Raw genomic sequence first — 17,063 nt, forward strand, 5'->3', positions numbered from 1 at the left:
TGAGTGCCTGTGTGGTACAGGCAGCTGATGTGTAGGTTTTCCGGGAAAGAGAAATGAGTGAATCAGCAAATGAGGTGAGCTGCTTGGGTGGAGAGGAAGGACAGGGGGAGATGTGACACCATGGCATGAAAAATAAATGGATTGGGTGCAGTTGGAAAGATGGAAAAGTTTCTGTGCTAGGGTTTGCTTTGAAAAGACTAACACCAGGGGCTCTTGGGTGGCTCAGTTGGTTGAGCGCCCAGCTCTTGATTTCGGCTCAGGTTGTTGTCTCAGGGCTGTGAGATTGAACCCCGTGTTGGGCTCCATGCTCAGGGTGGAGTCTGCTTGTCCCTCTCCCTCTGCTCCTCCCCCCACTTATGCTCACTGGCTCTCTCTATCTGTAAAATAAATAACATCTTAAAGAGAAAAAAGACTAACAACAAGTAGGTTTTAATGCTGCCTTTGTTGGAGTGAACACTTTGTAATATGGGATATAATACTGAGATATTGATTTGGTCTAAAGTATTTTGAAGACTTATGACACAAAATAAAAAGCCATTTATATATTAAGTCAAATATACTTTTCTTCCATCACAAAATTTATCAGAAATTTTGCATGTGTGAAGAAACATTAGTTTCTAGATTATTATCTTACGGAGCATGTAGTTGAGTATGACCTTGAGCTGTTTAGTAACAAAGTCCTTAATCAAGAGACTGTATTTGTAGCTTCCAATTTTTCTTTCTTTTTTTAAAAATTTTTTATTTTTTATAAACATTTATTTTTATCCTCAGGGATACAGGTCTGTGAATTGCCAGGTTCACACCCTTCACAGCACTCACCAAAGCACATACCCTCCCCAATGTCCATAACCCCACCCCCCTTCTCCCAATCCCCCTCCCCCCAGCAACCCTCAGTTTGTTTTGTGAGATTAAGAGTCACTTATGGGGGCGCCTGGGTGGCTCAGTGGGTTAATCCTCTGCCTTCAGCTCAGGTCATGATCTCAGGGTCCTGGGATCGAGCCCCACATCGGGCTCTCTGCTCGGCAGGCAGCCTGCTTCCTCCTCTCTGCCTCCTCTCTGCCTGTGTCTCTGCTTACTTGTGATCTCTGTCTGTCAAATAAATAAATAAATAAATAAATAAATGAGTCACTTATGGTTTGTCTCCCTCCCAATCCCATCTTGTTTCATTTATTTTTCTCCAACCCACTTAAGCCCCCATGTTGCATCACCACTTCCTCATATCAGGGAGATCATATGATAGTTGTCTTTCTCCGCTTGACTTATTTCGCTAAGCATGATACGCTCTAGTTCCATCCATGTTGTCGCAAATGGCAATATTTCATTTCTTTTGATGGCTGCATAGTATTCCATTGTGTATATATACCACATCTTCTTGATCCATTCATCTGTTGATGGACATCTAGGTTCTTTCCATAGTTTGGCTATTGTGGACATTGCTGCTGTAAACATTTGGGTGCACGTGCCCCTTCGGATCACTACGTTTGTATCTTTAGGGTAAATATCCAGTAGTGCAATTGCTGGGTCATAGGGCAATTCTATTTTCAACATTTTGAGGAACCTCCATGTTGTTTTCCAGAGTGGTTGCACCAGCTTGCATTTCCACCAACAGTGTAGGAGGGTTCCCCTTTCTCCGCATCCTCGCCAGCATCTGTCATTTCCCGACTTGTTGATTTTAGCCATTCTGACTGGTGTGAGGTGATATCTCATTGTGGTTTTGATTTGTATTTCCCTGATGCCGAGTGGTATGGAGCACTTTTTCATGTGTCTGTTGGCCATCTGGATGTCTTCTTTGCAGAAATGTCTGTTCATGTCTTCTGCCCGTTTCTTGATTGGATTATTTGTTCTTTGGGTGTTGAGTTTGCTAAGTTCTTTATAGATTTTGGACACTAGTCCTTTATCTGATATGTCGTTTGCAAGTACCTTCTCCCATTCTGTCAGTTGTCTTTTGATTTTCTTAACTGTTTCCTTTGCTGTGCAAAAGCTTTTGATCTTGATGAAATCCCAATAGTTCATTTTTGCCCTTGCTTCCCTTGCCTTTGGCGATGTTCCTAGGAAGATGTTGCTGCGGCTGATGTCGAAGAGGTTGCTGCCTGTGTTCTCCTCAAGGATTTTGATGGGTTCCTTTCTCACATTGAGGTCCTTCATCCATTTTGAGTCTATTTTTCTGTGTGCTGTGAGGAAATGGTCCAATTTCATTTTTCTGCATGTGGCTGTTCAATTTTCCCAACACCATTTATTGAAGAGGCTGTCTTTTTTCCATTGGATATTCTTTCCTGCTTTGTCGAAGATTAGTTGACCATAGAGTTGAGAGTCTATTTCTGGGCTCTCTATTCTGTTCCATTGATCTATGTGTCTGTTTTTGTGCCAGTACCATGCTGTCTTGATGATGACAGCTTTGTAATAGAGCTTGAAGTCCGGAATTGTGATGCCACCAACGTTGGCTTTCTTTTTCAATATTCCTTTGGCTTTCTTTTCTGGGTCCATATAAATTTTAGAATTATTTGTTCCATTTCTTTGAAAAAGATGGATGGTACTTTGATAGGAATTGCATTAAATGTGTAGATTGCTTTAGGTAGCATAGACATTTTCACAATATTTATTCTTCCAATCCAGGAGCATGGAACATTTTTCCATTTCTTTGTGTCTTCCTCAATTTCTTTCATGAGTACTTTATAGTTTTCTGAGTATAGATTCTGTGCCTCTTTGGTTAGGTTTATTCCTAGGTATCATATGGTTTGGGGTGCAATTGTAAATGGGATTGACTCCTTAATTTCTCTTTCTTCTGTCTTGTTGGTGTAGAGAAATGCAACTGATTTCTGTGCATTGATTTTATATCCTGACACTTTACTGAATTCCTGTACAAGTTCTAGCAGTTTTGGAGTGGAGTCTTTTGGGTTTTCCACATGTAGTATCATATCATCTGCGAAGAGTGATAATTTGACTTCTTCTTTGCCGATTTGGATGCCTTTAATTTCCTTTTGTTGTCTGATTGCTGAGGCTAGGACTTCTAGTACTATGTTGAATAGCAGTGGTGATAATGGACATCCCTGCCGTGTTCCTGACCTTAGCGGAAAAGCTTTCAGTTTTTCTCCATTGAGAATGATATTTGTGGTGGGTTTTTCATAGATGGCTTTGATGATATTTGGGTATGTGCCCTCTATCCCTACACTTTGAAGAGTTTTGATCAGAAAGGGATGCTGTACTTTGTCAAATGCTTTTTCAGCATCTATTGAGAGTATCATATGGTTCTGGTTCTTTCTTTTATTGATGTGTTGTATCACATTGACTGATTTGCGGATGTTGAACCAACCTTGCAGCCCTGGAATAAATCCCACTTGGTCGTGGTGAATAATCCTTTTAATGTACTGTTGAATCCTATTGGCTAGTATTTTGGTAAGAATTTTTGCATCTGTGTTCATTAAGGATATTGGTCTATAGCTCTCTTTTTTGATGGGATCCTTGTCTGGTTTTGGGATCAAGGTGATGCTGGCCTCATACAATGGGTTTGGAAGTTTTCCTTCCATTTCTATTTTTTGGAACAGTTTCAGGAGAATAGGAATTAGTTCTTCTTTAAATGTTTGGTAGAATTCCCCCGGGAAGCCGTCTGGCCCTGGGCTTTTGTTTGTTTGGAGATTTTTAATGACTTTTTCAATCTCCTTACTGGTTATGGGTCTGTTCAGGCTTTCTATTTCTTCCTGGTTCAGTTGTGGTAGTTTATATGTTTCTAGGAATGCATCCATTTCTTCCAGATTGTCAAATTTGTTGGCGTAGAGTTGCTCATAGTATGTTCTTATAATAGTTTGTATTTCTTTGGTGTTAGTTGTGATCTCTCCTCTTTCATTCATGATTTTATTTATTTGGGTCCTTTCTCTTTTCTTTTTGATAAGTTGGCCAGGGCTTTATCAATTTTATTAATTCTTTCAAAGAACCAGCTCCTAGTTTCATTGATTTTTCTATTGTTTTTTTGGTTTCTCTTTCATTGATTTCTGCTCTGATCTTTATGATTTCTCTTCTCCTGCTGGGCTTAGGGTTTCTTTCTTGTTCTTTCTCCAGCTCCTTTAGGTGTAGGGTTAGGTAGTGTACCTGAGACCTTTCTTGTTTCTTGAGAAAGGCTTGTACCGCTATATATTTTCCTCTCAGGACTGCCTTTGTTGTGTCCCACAGATTTTGAACCGTTGTATTTTCATTATCATTTGTTTCCATGATTTTTTTCAATTCTTCTTTAATTTCCCGGTTGACCCATTCATTCTTTAGAAGGATGCTGTTTAGTCTCCATGTATTTGGGTTCTTTCCAAACTTCCTCTTGTGGTTGAATTCTAGCTTCAGGGCATTGTGGTCTGAAAATATGCAGGGAATGATCCCAATCTTTTGATACCAGTTGAGTCCTGATTGAGGACCGAGGATGTGATCTATTCTGGAGAATGTTCCATGTGCACTAGAGAAGAATGTGTATTCTGTTGCTTTGGATGAAATGTTCTGAGTATATCTGTGATGTCCATCTGGTCCAGTGTGTCATTTAAGGCCTTTATTTCCTTGTTGATCTTTTGCTTGGATGATCTGTCCATTTCAGTGAGGGGAGTGTTAAAGTCGCCTACTATTATTATATTATTGTTGATGTGTTTCTTTGATTTTGTTATTAATTGGTTTATATAGTAGGCTGCTCCCACGTTGGGGGCATAGATATTTAAAATTGTTAGATCTTGTTGGGACAGACCCTTTGAGTATGATATAGTGTCCTTTCTCATCTCTTATTATAGTCTTTGGCTTAAAATCTAATTGATCTAAGATTGCCACTCCTGCTTTCTTCTGATGTCCATTAGCATTGTAAATTCTTTTCCACCCCCTCACTTTAAATCGGGAGGTGTCTTCGGGCTTAAAATGAGTTTCTTGTAGGCAACATATAGATGGGTTTTGTTTTTTTTATCCATTCTGATACCCTGTGTCTTTTGATTGGGGCATTTAGCGCATTAACATTCAGGATAACTATTGAGAGATATGAATTTAGTGCCATTGTATTGCCTGTAAGGTGACTGTTACTGTATATTGTCTGTTCCTTTCTGATCAACCACTTGTAGGCTCTCTCTTTGCTTAGAGGACCTCTTTCAATATTTCCTGTAGAGCTGGTTTGGTGTTTGCAAATTCTTTCAGTTGTTGTTTGTCCTGGAAGCTTTTAATCTCTCCTTCTATTTTCAATGATAACCTAGCTGGATATAGTATTCTTGGCTGCATGTTTTTCTCATTTAGTGCTCTGAAAATATCATGCCAGCTCTTTCTGGCCTGCCAGGTCTCTGTGGAAAAGTCAGCTGCCAATCTAATATTTTTACCATTGTATGTTACAGACTTCTTTTCCCGGGCTGCTTTCAGGATTTTCTCTTTGTCACTAAGACTTGTAAATTTTACTATTAGGTGACGGGGTGTGGGCCTATTCTTATTGATTTTGAGGGGCGTTCTCTGAACCTCCTGAATTTTGATGCCCGTTTCCTTTGCCATATTGGGGAAATTCTCCCCAATAATTCTCTCCAGTATATCTTCTGCTCCCCTCTCTCTTTTTTTTTTTAAATATTTTATTTATTTATTTGTCATAGAGAGAGAAGCGAGAGCAAGCACAGGCAGACAGAGTGGCAGGCAGAGGCAGAGGGAGAAGCAGGCTCCCCGCCAAGCAAGGAGCCCGATGTGGGACTCAATCCCAGGACGCTGGGATCATGACCTGAGCCGAAGGCAGCCGCTTAACCAACTGAGCCACCCAGGCATCCCTTCCCTCTCTCTTTCTTCTTCTTCTGGAATCCCAATTATTCTAATGTTGTTTCATCTTATGGTGTCACTCATCTCTCGAATTCTCCCCTCGTGGTCCAGTAGCTGTTTGTCCCTCTTTTGCTCAGCTTCTTTATTCTCTGTCATTTGGTCTTCTATATCACTAATTCTTTCTTCTGCCTCATTTATCCTAGCAGTGAGAGCCTCCACTTTTGATTGCACCTCATTAATAGCTTTTTTGATTTCAACTTTGTTAGATTTTAGTTCTTTTATTTCTCCAGAAAGGGCTTTTATATCTCCCGAGAGGGTTTCTCTAATATCTTCCATGCCTTTTTCGAGCCCGGCTAGAACCTTGACAATTGTCATTCTGAACTCTAGATCTGACATATTACCAATGTCTGCATTGATTAGGTCCCTAGCCTTCGGTACTGCCTCTTGTTCTTTTTTTTTTTTTTTTTGTGGTGAATTTTTCCGCCTTGTCATTTTGTCCAGATAAGAGTATATGAAGGAGCAAGTAAAATACTAAAAGGGTGGCAACAACCCCAGGAAAATATGCTTTAACCAAATCAGAAGAGATCCCAAATCGTGAGGGGAGTGAAAGGCGATAAAAAGAGGTTCAAAAAGAAAGATAGAAAAAAAAAAGAATTAAAAAAAGAAAACGAATAAAGAAAAGTATAAAAAAGAAAAAATATATATATTAGATAAACTTTCAGAAAGTGGTTGTTTTTCTGTTTCTAGAATTGCTGTTCTTCTTCTCTTCGATCTGCCGATGGATTTGCAGGTGTTTGCGATCTTTAGATAAGCTATCTAGCTGATCTCCTGCTAGCTGAAGTAGTCTCACCCTGCTACTTCTCCGCCATCTTGACTCCTCCCCCCTCGCTTCCAAATTTTCTTTTGAGTTGATTTGAAATGAAAATATTTATTTAGCTGTTTATTTATTTTTTCCTTAGCTTGGTTTTAAAATCCTAACAATTTGTTTTACATAGTTGTTCATTCTGTTGGGCTGTGTTGTAGGCCGACTTAGTAGTGGGCTGACTTTATTTCCACTACGTGATATGGTGCCCATATGTCCCTATATGTGAGGGCCAGACCTGGTTTACACCTTTTGTCCCAGTGTGATTATTAATAGCAGCCTATTCTATTCTATTCTATTCTATTCTTCTACTATGTGGAAATAAACAAAGGGAAGAAATTTGGTTCTTGTCTTGTCCCTGGGCACTAACTAGCAAGTCTCCTTCCTCTCTGGATCTGTTTTTCGAATACAAAACGAGAGATGAAATAATCCTGTGGCTCCTCTACTTTGCGTCCCCCTAAGAGTCCATGAGTATGTTTGGGTATCAAGGGAAACCACGAAACAGCCACTCTGCTTGCAGCTTCAGATCCCCTTGATTTAAGGAGGTGGTGAGAAGTAAGACTGCAGAAGTGCCTGAATGCCCATCTACACAATCTGCCATTCACCTCTGGCAGAAGGAAGGCATTTCCTAAGCATCATGGAAGGTCAGTGGCACTTAGTGGTTTGGAGGGAAGAAAGACAAGGAAAGAGAAGACTTGTTTTATTCCAAGTCCTGAACTATCTTACAGCATTCAGTGACCTAACATGGTCCAAAGAGCGGTGAGGTTTAGCTCACCTGTTTCTGGGTTTGTGTCCTGAGAGGTTCTAATGGAACATCACGAGTCTAATCTAATTCTGTCACGGTCCACTGGTGGTGGTCCAACACCAGCCCTCCCACTCCCAGTCTGCTGCTACAGGTATCCCCTGCTTTTCAGAGTCCATAGGACACCATCCCGCTTTTACAAAAGATCTACATTGGTATCTGTTTTAACCAACCAAGTGAACACCCAAGAGGATTTTGGCTTTTATGAAAAGAGGCAAAAAGTGGACATGCATTCAGCATTGGTTTTGCAGTGAGCCATTCTAGAGGCCGTGCCCCCTGAGCAGAGGCCCCTCCTGGCTCCTTCCCTGGGAACTACACTCAGCATCTTATCTTCCCCATTCCTAAAAGGTGGTTTCTTTTTATGAAATTTTCCTTAGGTAGATTTCGATTTTCGCAACTTTTCCCTTGTCAGATTTAGAATCAACTGCTTAGCACCTCCTACTTTAGCTAACTGATGGAAATGTTGAAAAGGATTCCTCCCTGTGCCATTGCCCGGACAACTCATTGCCTTGTCCAAGACTGCTCAAAGCACTGGGCTTCTGTGGCTATTCTCATCCTCTCATAGGTAGCAGTTCAGTTGTGCTCATACCTCTTTTAGAAGGCACAGAGATGTTTGCTGTACCAGTGTACGTTGTGAAATTGCAACAGGTCTGCTTGTATGTGGGTGGCATGGAAATACAAGACTAAGTATACCACTTGAAGCATTTCCACACACTGAAACAAAGATTGGTTGAGATTCCAGCTGAAATCCTTAAATTTATAGATTCTCTTGGGAGAGAGTTTATGTCTTTATGATAGTGAGTATTCCCTTAGTAAACATGATAAGTTTTTCCATTTATTAGATCTTCTTTTATGTTTTCCAATAAGCTTTCACAACTTTCATAATTTATGTCTCAACTCCTTTGTTGGATTTATGATTAGGTATCTCATGAATATTTTTGCTACTCATGTCAACGAAATATTTCTTATTATTTCCTTATTATTACCAGATTATTATTGGTGAATGCAATGTTATTGAATTGCACTAATCTTGTTTCCAGCACACTGTTAAACCTACTTAGTTCTAACGGTTTATGAGGCTCTGGCATTTTCTATGCTTAAAATCTGTGTCCTCAGGGGTGCCTGAGTGGCTCAGTCAGTTAAGCGTCTGCCTTTGGCTCAGGTCACAATCTCGGGGTTTTGGGATTAAGTACTTTATTGGGCTCCCTGCTCAGTGGGGAGTCTGCTTCTGCCTCTCTCTCTGTTCCCTGCTCATGATCTCTCTCTCTCTCTCTCTCACACACACACACACACTCTCTCTCTCAAATAAAAAGAAAAAAAGGAATATTCCTTTCTGATTCTCCTGCCTGCTTTGGCTACTGTCATGCCCAAGCTTGGACATTGTGGTGGCTACCAGTGCCTTAGAGATTTTGTTCCACTGCAGAATCCACCAAACACAGCAGCGAGTGGAATCAGGCAGGCTTGGCAGCCACGCCAGCCTTACAACTTTGAGTTTGGACAAATTCCTTAACCTCTGTTAAATTTTAATTATTCCATCAGTGCAATGGCTATTTTAATATCTGTCTTATAGAGTTTGTTATAATGATTAAATCAGTAAGAGAGCACAGTGTCTGGTATATTTCAAATGCTTAATGAAAGTAGCTTTTAGTATTTTTGTCACTGTTCGAATGAATAAAATGCTAACAATAATATCCTAACACCAACTAAAAATATGGCTTCTTTCAAATGTCCTACAAAAGGTGTTATTAGTTTGTAGATTTTAAGTTTATGTTATAGTGACTTTCATATATTCTTTCTTAATTCCTTTTAATGAATATTTATTTATTTATAAGATTTTATTTATTTATTTATTTATTTGGGGGGGAGAGAGAGAGATCACAAGTAGGCAGAGAGAGAGGGGGAAGCAGGCTCCCTGCTGAGCAGAGAGCCCGATGCGGGGCTCGATCCCAGGACCCTGAGATCATGACCTGAGCTGAAGGCAGAGGCTTAACCCACTGAGCCACCCAGGTACCCCTTAACAAGTATTTGTTTGGTGCCTCCCATATCCTAGGACTAGAGGCTGGGGAGTACTGAAGGTATGTGAGAAATAAGTAATAGAGATCAATCTAGAGAGACCAAACACAATTACAATATGAACTGATAGAACATATGATGTGAAATATCAAGATGGCATATAAGATAAGATATGAGAATATGAGAATATCTTATTAAGATAAGATATGAGAATATCTTATCTTATATGAGAACTCAAGATATGAGTTCAGGGGAACTACTGAGGAAGAAGCAACTAACTGTCTAGCTAAGTAGAAGAAAATAAGAAGGTAATATTTCGGTAGGGTCTTAAAGGCTGAAAAAGGTAAGGAGCAAATGTGTTCCAGGCCAAACAAGCTGCGTATATAAAACTACCCAGGCATGAAAAGATAGGTTATGACAGGAAAGGTAAAACTTTAGGAATAAATTGCATAATTAATTCAGAATTAAGTCAGAACTTCCCTTCAGGGCTGGATATGTAGCTCTGAGCCTTTGAGCTTGGGGAAGGGACACTCAAGTATCCAGTAAGCACTGACCGTCTAGTGTCCTAGAGGGAGGGTTTAATTCACTGTTAATTAGTGTTGGTTTTGGCTCCCCTGGAGAAGTGTAAACATAAAGAAGGCAAGGAGTCAGGAGAAAGGCAAAGGCAAGTGCCTGGATGTGTAGATTTGCAGAACCGTTTCAGAGGAATTGAGAAGTGCAGGGAAGGTCTTGAAAATAGCGCGGGGATTATTCTGCATGCTTTAAAATAAAGCAAATTCTGCTGGAGGCTGCTAACATCTCACAGCCTAAAAACAAAAACAAAGGGATATGGAGCCTTTTTTAGTCTTACTGTGAACATTTTAACCTCACTAACCTTCCAAAGGGAAGTTATAATTGAGTTGTTTTTATTGTCTGTGGGCTGGAGCAGATGCTGCTGTGTAAACATTCTGATGCTTCCAATTCAAACAGCCTTCTTAGGAATGTCTACCCACATTTGAGGTGTGCTTCACTGGGAACCTTAGAGTGTTGTAGAAAAGCAACAGGGCATCTCACCAAACCCCACGACGTTTCAAAAATTTTCCAGCCAGAGGTGTTCTGGTTAGGGATGCTTGTAACAAACAAACCAGTCCTTGTTTCAGGAGAGAACACTTGAGCTTTGGGGGTTTGCTTTTAAAATTTGCCTTTATTTTTTTCTTTATCATAGAACAGTTGTTAGTAATGGTGGGGGTGTTTTTCCACCAGAAAAGGATATGAAAGAAATATCTATTCCTGTATCTCCTGAGATCCATACTACCTTTTAAAATATCTGTACATGGGGCGCCTGGGTGGCTCAGTGGGTTAAGCCGCTGCCTTCAGCTCGGGTCATGATCTTGGGGTCCTGGGACCGAGTCCCGTATCGGGCTCTCTGCTCAGCAGGGAGCCTGCTTCCTTCTCTCTCTCTCTGCCTGCCTCTCCGACTACTTGTGATTTCTCTCTGTCAAATAAATAAATAAAATCTTAAAAAAAAATAAAATATCTGTACAACTCAGATCAATTTAGGCAGCATTTACGAACTCTTCCTGGATACTTGAGTGTCCAGAATAATGAAGTTAGTAAGACTGAGAGGACCTGCCCCATAGAAACCCGCATTCCAGTGGGGAGGATAAATATGTACACAAGTAACACAAACAGTAGGCAGAATTTGAAGATGTTCAAGGAAAACACAGAGTTCATGCGGGAAACACCAGAGGAGGAGCTGACCTCTGCTTGAAGTACCAGGAAGAGAAAAGAAGAGAATTTCAGCTAAATTTGAACAAGTAGAATCTTAACCATTAGATGATTGAAGTAAGAAAAACAATGAAATGAATCTTTGTAAAATAGGAATTTAAAATAACCATTATGCTTAAAAACAAGATAAATCTGTTTTAATTTGTTTATTCATTCGTCTGTGCCATAAACAAGTACTGACTACCTACGATGTGCCAGGCATCATTTAGAGAGAGAGGTGAATAGAACATCCTTCGTTCCTGCCCTCAGTACCCTCACTGTCGACACAGATCGACAGATGTGCACACAAGAGACAGATGTCCACAGAGAGATGCATGAACTACTCTAGGGTTCCTTGGACTTAAAGGAGGCAAGGAAGACTTCACAGTGGGATAGAGTTTGGGAGGGCCAATGAGGAATGGGTTGACGAGAACAGTCCTTGTAGGAGAAGTGCCAAGTACAAAGGCATACAGGCACGAAGCAGCATGGGATGCTCATGGGACCTGAAGTCGGGTGCTATGGCTCAGATTCAGGGCTCCATGGAGGGGAGGAAAAGTGCTCCTTGACCTTCTTAGAGTCCTTGGCTGGGTCTGAAAATTAAACTGACAAAGATTAACAGGAGAAAAACATATACATGTATTCAATAGTTTTTGTGATGTGGGAGCCTGTATAAGCAATCTTGTAACACACAAACCAGCCCGTGTTTCAGGAGAGAACACTTGAGTTTTGGGGCTTTGTTTTTAAAATTTGCCTTTATTTTTATAAGCAGTCAGACTTGAATACTTTATGCTATTTGATGAGGCGTGGATTGTCACAGAGTAATATGATCAACTAAGGAGTACCCTCGCACCCCCCCCCCCCCTTATCTCGAGTTTGTTCTCCACGGTTTCAGTTATCTGAGGTCACAGGGGGCCCAGAAGTCGAGGATTCTTCTTCTGACTTATTGTTAGAAGGCCATCAGCAGCCCAGCACCCCACCACCACGCCTGCCTCCTTCGCCTCGCCCCATCTCACATCTGCATTTTATCATCTCACAGCGTCACGAGAAGGGTGAGTGCGATCCAATAAGACGTTTTGATAGACCACACTCGCATAACTTTTATTACAGTGTATTATTATAATTGTTCTATTTTGTTGTGAGTTATTGCTAGTAATCTCTTACTGTGCTTAATTTATAAACTAAACTTCGCCATACTTATGCATGTATAGAAGAAAACATAGTGCATACAGGGCTCAGCACCATCTGCGGTTTCAGACATCCACTGGGGGTCTTGGGACATATCCCCCAAGGATAAGGCGGGATGACCATAGGAGGTAAATTTGGTAAATTGGGGGAAGCTTAGCAAGGCCCATTTGTTAGGATTCTAATTGGTGCCCCTTGTCTTCAGAAATAAGGATGCCCCTTTCCTCCATGTATAGGGAGGGGACCTCTCTCCTGAGGGTTTTATAACATGTTTCAGGGAAGAAGGGCAAGGGGAGAAGGAAGTCAGACTGACTCTCTTGCTTAAAATATTCAATTTATCAAGGTGTCACGGGGCGGCACGCCCCGAACCCTATCAGGGCACATGGGGGAAGGCGAGTGGGAGCAGGGGAGGATGAGAAATGAGGGGAGGCGTGAAATCAAGAGCAAGAGGTTGGAGAGCTTTCTAGACCATGCAACGGAGACCGAGTTCTGTCCAGTATCCAATGTAACGAAGTTAGTTTACGCGGAGCAGTAACACCTGCATTTTGGAAAGGTCTTGCCGCGGGTTTCCTGGAGGACAGAGCTGAGCGGGTAAAGACAGGAAGCTAGGCGGCTGTTTAGCCAAGTAGGTCCAGCACGGGATTAAGCCCGCTAGAGACTCCTGCCCCCGTCGGTCCAAGAGGCAATTTAGAATTTAAGCAAAGATAACCATAAGATAGCTAATAAAACACAGATTCTGATTTCTCCTAGATGCCTTGAAAAACATATATCGAATATAAAAAATATTTTAAGACTTTTATTGCCTCCTCCCTGTTGGTGCTTAAAGCATGTGCATGTCTGCCTATCGTGGGACCCGGCCCCGCTCGGTGGAGGCAGCAGCAGGGTGATGGGTGAAGGGCGAGGTGAAGGCACGAGAGAAACTTGGGATGGCACTTAGGTTTCGGACGTGGCTGACAGGAGACTGGCCGCGTCCTGCCTTTGGATTGCTAGACGCTTCATTCCCATCATTCCTGACGTCTGGCAGAGGCCTCCTCCGAGGCAGGCACGCCTCCCACATCTCTTCTCCTTGCAGAGCCCCTCCGTGTTTTGCACTTACAATGCCCTCCTCTGTCGGCCCCAAGCAAACCCCTCAGGAACTTTCAAATCCTCAGGACCAGATTCAGCCTCTGCCATAAGCACCATTTGAGTGCAGGTCTGGCATGAGGCTCCGGACACAGCTTGGCTCAGGACACAAGGGCTCCGCAGGGGCTCCCAGTCCCCTCCCCCATCTCTTGGGATCCCCTGGCTAGTGCTCCTCCGTGCTAAGTCACCTGGTCCCCTTACTCACTGAGACTGCAGCTCAGTGACAAAAAAGAGAAGATACAGCATCTTTATCCCAGGGTCAAGCATAATTAGCCCACTCCCACCCAGCCCCCAAGTCTGTCTGGAAGAAAGCCCCAGGCAACAGCCAAATGTATCTTTGAGATTGTTCCTGAGAATGCTGAAGTGTCAAGGACTGCAAAGACCATTTTCCTTATGACTCTGGGCCTAGTGTTCACTACACCATTTTCTTCAGGATTCCCGAAGCCCCAGCCCCCAAAGAAAGACAGGAAAGACAAAACAATATTTACAGACACAGTCTCAAATGGAGGTTTAGCTCCTTCTCCGTGTTCTTCCAGGCCCAGGGCAAGAGTCAGGCCCTAGTAGTGCCGTTGATTTTCATGACCAGTGATTGAGGGTCTACTTCTGCTTGGCAGTACATTCTGTAGTCAGTTGGTAACTGTGTCACCATTTCAGCTGCTTGATTTAATGTGGTGCCAGCTTTCGTTTCTAAGTCATCTTATTTCTGGATTCAAAACTTCAGAAAATCTCAGCTTTGAGGCCCTGGACTAGACCATCTCAGTCAGGGGAGCCAGTGTATCATATGGGTACGAGTCACTCTTACATACGTGGTCATCAGAAACCGGCCCCGATCCCCAGGAACTGGTAGCGATAAATGTGTATTTCTAGCCATTAAGCCAAGAAAACCTGTTGTAATCATAGTCAAAATAGCCTCAACAACAAAGGCACATACAGGAGGAGAGGAAAACACGGTAGAGCTCTCTGAATTGCCCCCTTTCACCCCAGGTTCATTTCCTTCCTGCCTGTCAACAGTTAGGAACTCATGCGTCCAGAACTTCTCCTGCACTTTGCTGCTGTCTTTCCTTACACACGCATAGATCCCTGCTTAAGTGAATAGGGCCTATTTTCAGGAAGCTCTCGGAAATGTACACATTTTGTGGACCCTGAGGCTGTTCCCCTCAATCCCTTATCCTTACAAAGACAAGCAATTCATAAAATGCAAGCTTAAGTAGTACAGGGTAGGGAGAGGGGAATGCAGCCTGAGAATCACAGTGGAAACCTTGATGCGTCCTTCTGAACCTTTTTGTAAAAAAACATTTTCTTTATTTATTTGACAGACAGAGATCACAAGTAGGCAGAGAGGCAGGCAGAGAGAGAAGAGGAAGCAGGCTCCCTACAGAGCAGAGAGCCCGACATGGGACTTGATCCCAGGACGCTGGGATCATGACCTGAGCTGAAGACAGAGGCTTTTAACCACTGAGCCACCCAGGCGCCCCCACCCTTCTGAATCTTTTCATGTTTAATCCTCGACCTTTTTGCAATTTTATGCACTGAAACATTATCTAGTCTCCAGAGCTCAAGCTTTGTTTCCGAGCTGCCCAGTGGGATGGGAGGTCCTCGTTATCTACTTTGGCCTCCTTGGGGAAATGGTTTCAGCCAGAAATGCCGGGTCAGTTAGCCAGAGCTGTGGAACAGTATGTAATTCTCAGAACTGGCTCTGAAAGCCTCTAGGCTCCCTGGTGGGCAACACTTAAATTTCCTCCTCAGCACTGTGTAATCACATCTTTAGGCCCAGGATGGTGCCTGCTCTGGGGAACAAAGTGTCACTAATTTACATGTGCCTTTGTCTTCCTCAGTCACGAAGGTCCTGTGAGTGGACACCTGTGCCAGGCAGTTCTTGGAGCAATAAAGGCACAGCCAGACAAGGCCCTGCTTCTCCTTTTAGAGAGCCGTTTCTTTTGCTTTTCCAAGCCAGGTAGGCCTGCGTGAGCTTTGACGTCACCATTCACATTCTTCAATGGATTTACGTCATTATTTACCAGGCTTTCCTACAGGTGAAAGGCCAGTTTGGTTTTGAGGATTTTGCTTTTCACGTGAAGTCCAGAGTGACTGCCTGATTTATGAATTTCCTGCACAACCCCCACCCCAGCCTTGAGGTTTTTCTGTTTCCCATCCAGATGAATATTTTTTTGTTTTTTAAGAAATCAACTTAGGGGTGCCTGGGTGGCTCAGTGGGTTATGCCTCTGCCTTCGGCTCAGGTCATGATCTCAGGGTCCTGGGATCGAGCCCCCCATCGGACTCTCTGCTCAGCAGAGAGCCTGCTTCCTCCTCTCTCTCTCTCTGCCTGCCTCTCTGCCTACTTGTGATCTCTCTCTGTCTGTTAAATAAATAAATAAAATCTTAAAAAAAAAAAAGAAAGAAATCAACTTAATCTTTGATCCTAGAATACTTACAGTTATAAACCTCTAAAGACATGTGAATGCCCTCCATAATCATTTTCTTTCCTGAGAGCATTTAAAAATGTAGAGAGGCTGTATTTTCTGTGGACTAAACTGCTCTTTTCTGAAGACCTTAGGAGTGGTTTTCTGTGAGGTGAGGCGAGGGGGTGTCCTTTATGGAAACCAGGCAGGGCGTTTGTTCCTGTATCTGCTCCCCGCTGGTGCTAAGCCAACCTCCTACGAATTTTGTGTTGTTCTTCACGACAACAGAGAAGCTGCAGCAGCTGAGATCAGATGTAGTGGCCACGGAGATGAAAGGGCTGCTTTTTCCCTCTGGAATGCAAGACTGGAGTTTAAATGTGAGCGATGTCTTGAGATCAATGCGTTTGTTATCTTTTAGTAATCAGTAAAGAAATGTTTCCGAGATTGGGTAGAAAGATAAGGAAACATTTGCTTATGAATGAAGGCTTTTTGGAGGAGGTGAGCAAGGACAAAGTATTTTGGGGAACCATGGACAAGTCATGTAATCTCTCTGCGCCTTTGTCCCCTCATCCCTAAAAACGAGGAGGTGGGTGAAGAGGAGCACCAAGGGATCTTCCATTTCTGACCTTTCAGGATTGCACAATTCCTTGTTGGAGCCATTTTGGACGGTCTGGGCAAAGACCATGAGGGAAGGAAGGGGAGAAGGCTGTAGGAATGTAAGCAGGAGCAGAAGTGGCAGTCAGAGATGTGACTAGCTGAAAAGAGAACGTGAATGGTCTAGAAGCTGAAGGTTTTTTAATGCAAAAGCATGGTCAAGGCTATTACAGAAAAGATTTGGAAGCAGCTGGCTGGGTAGTTTGCACGAAGTGGGTATTTTCTAGTGTAAAATCTTAATTTCTTTATTATAAATGTATTTAAAAGTAGACATTTAAAATATACAATTTAATGGCTTTTCATATATTCACGGAGCTGTGCATACCTCACTGCAATCTTAGAATATTTTCATTGCCCTAAAAAGAAACCCTACTCAGCTTAGCAGCACTCCCAGCCCCTCCCCAAACCTCAGCCAGCCACAGATCAATCCACTTTCTGTTTTTATTAGATTTGCATATTCTGAACGGTAAATCAGATCATACAATATATGGTCCTTTGTGACAGGTTTCTTTCACTTAGCATATGTTTTCAAGGTTTGTC

At 42.3% G+C, this 17,063-nt stretch overlaps 1 protein-coding gene across 3 annotated transcripts in view; it reads left to right on the forward strand.

The window, feature by feature from the left end:
* NIM1K (NIM1 serine/threonine protein kinase) overlaps positions 1-17,063 on the forward strand; it is a 66,749-nt gene that overhangs the window by 8,970 nt on the left and 40,716 nt on the right. For 2 of the 3 annotated variants that reach the window (XM_045079526.1, XM_045079528.1), the window contains exon 2: positions 12,058-12,214. The exons of the other annotated variant lie outside the window; for it this stretch is intronic. The gene's annotated coding sequence lies outside the window, so the exon portion shown is untranslated. The remainder of the gene's footprint in view (positions 1-12,057; positions 12,215-17,063) is intronic. 3 annotated transcript variants of the gene reach the window in all.

This window comes from Mustela putorius, unplaced genomic scaffold (assembly GCF_011764305.1).
Source record: "Mustela putorius furo isolate JIRA1106 unplaced genomic scaffold, ASM1176430v1.1 tig00000407_pilon_pilon_pilon, whole genome shotgun sequence".
NCBI classification, from domain to species: domain Eukaryota; kingdom Metazoa; phylum Chordata; class Mammalia; order Carnivora; family Mustelidae; genus Mustela; species Mustela putorius.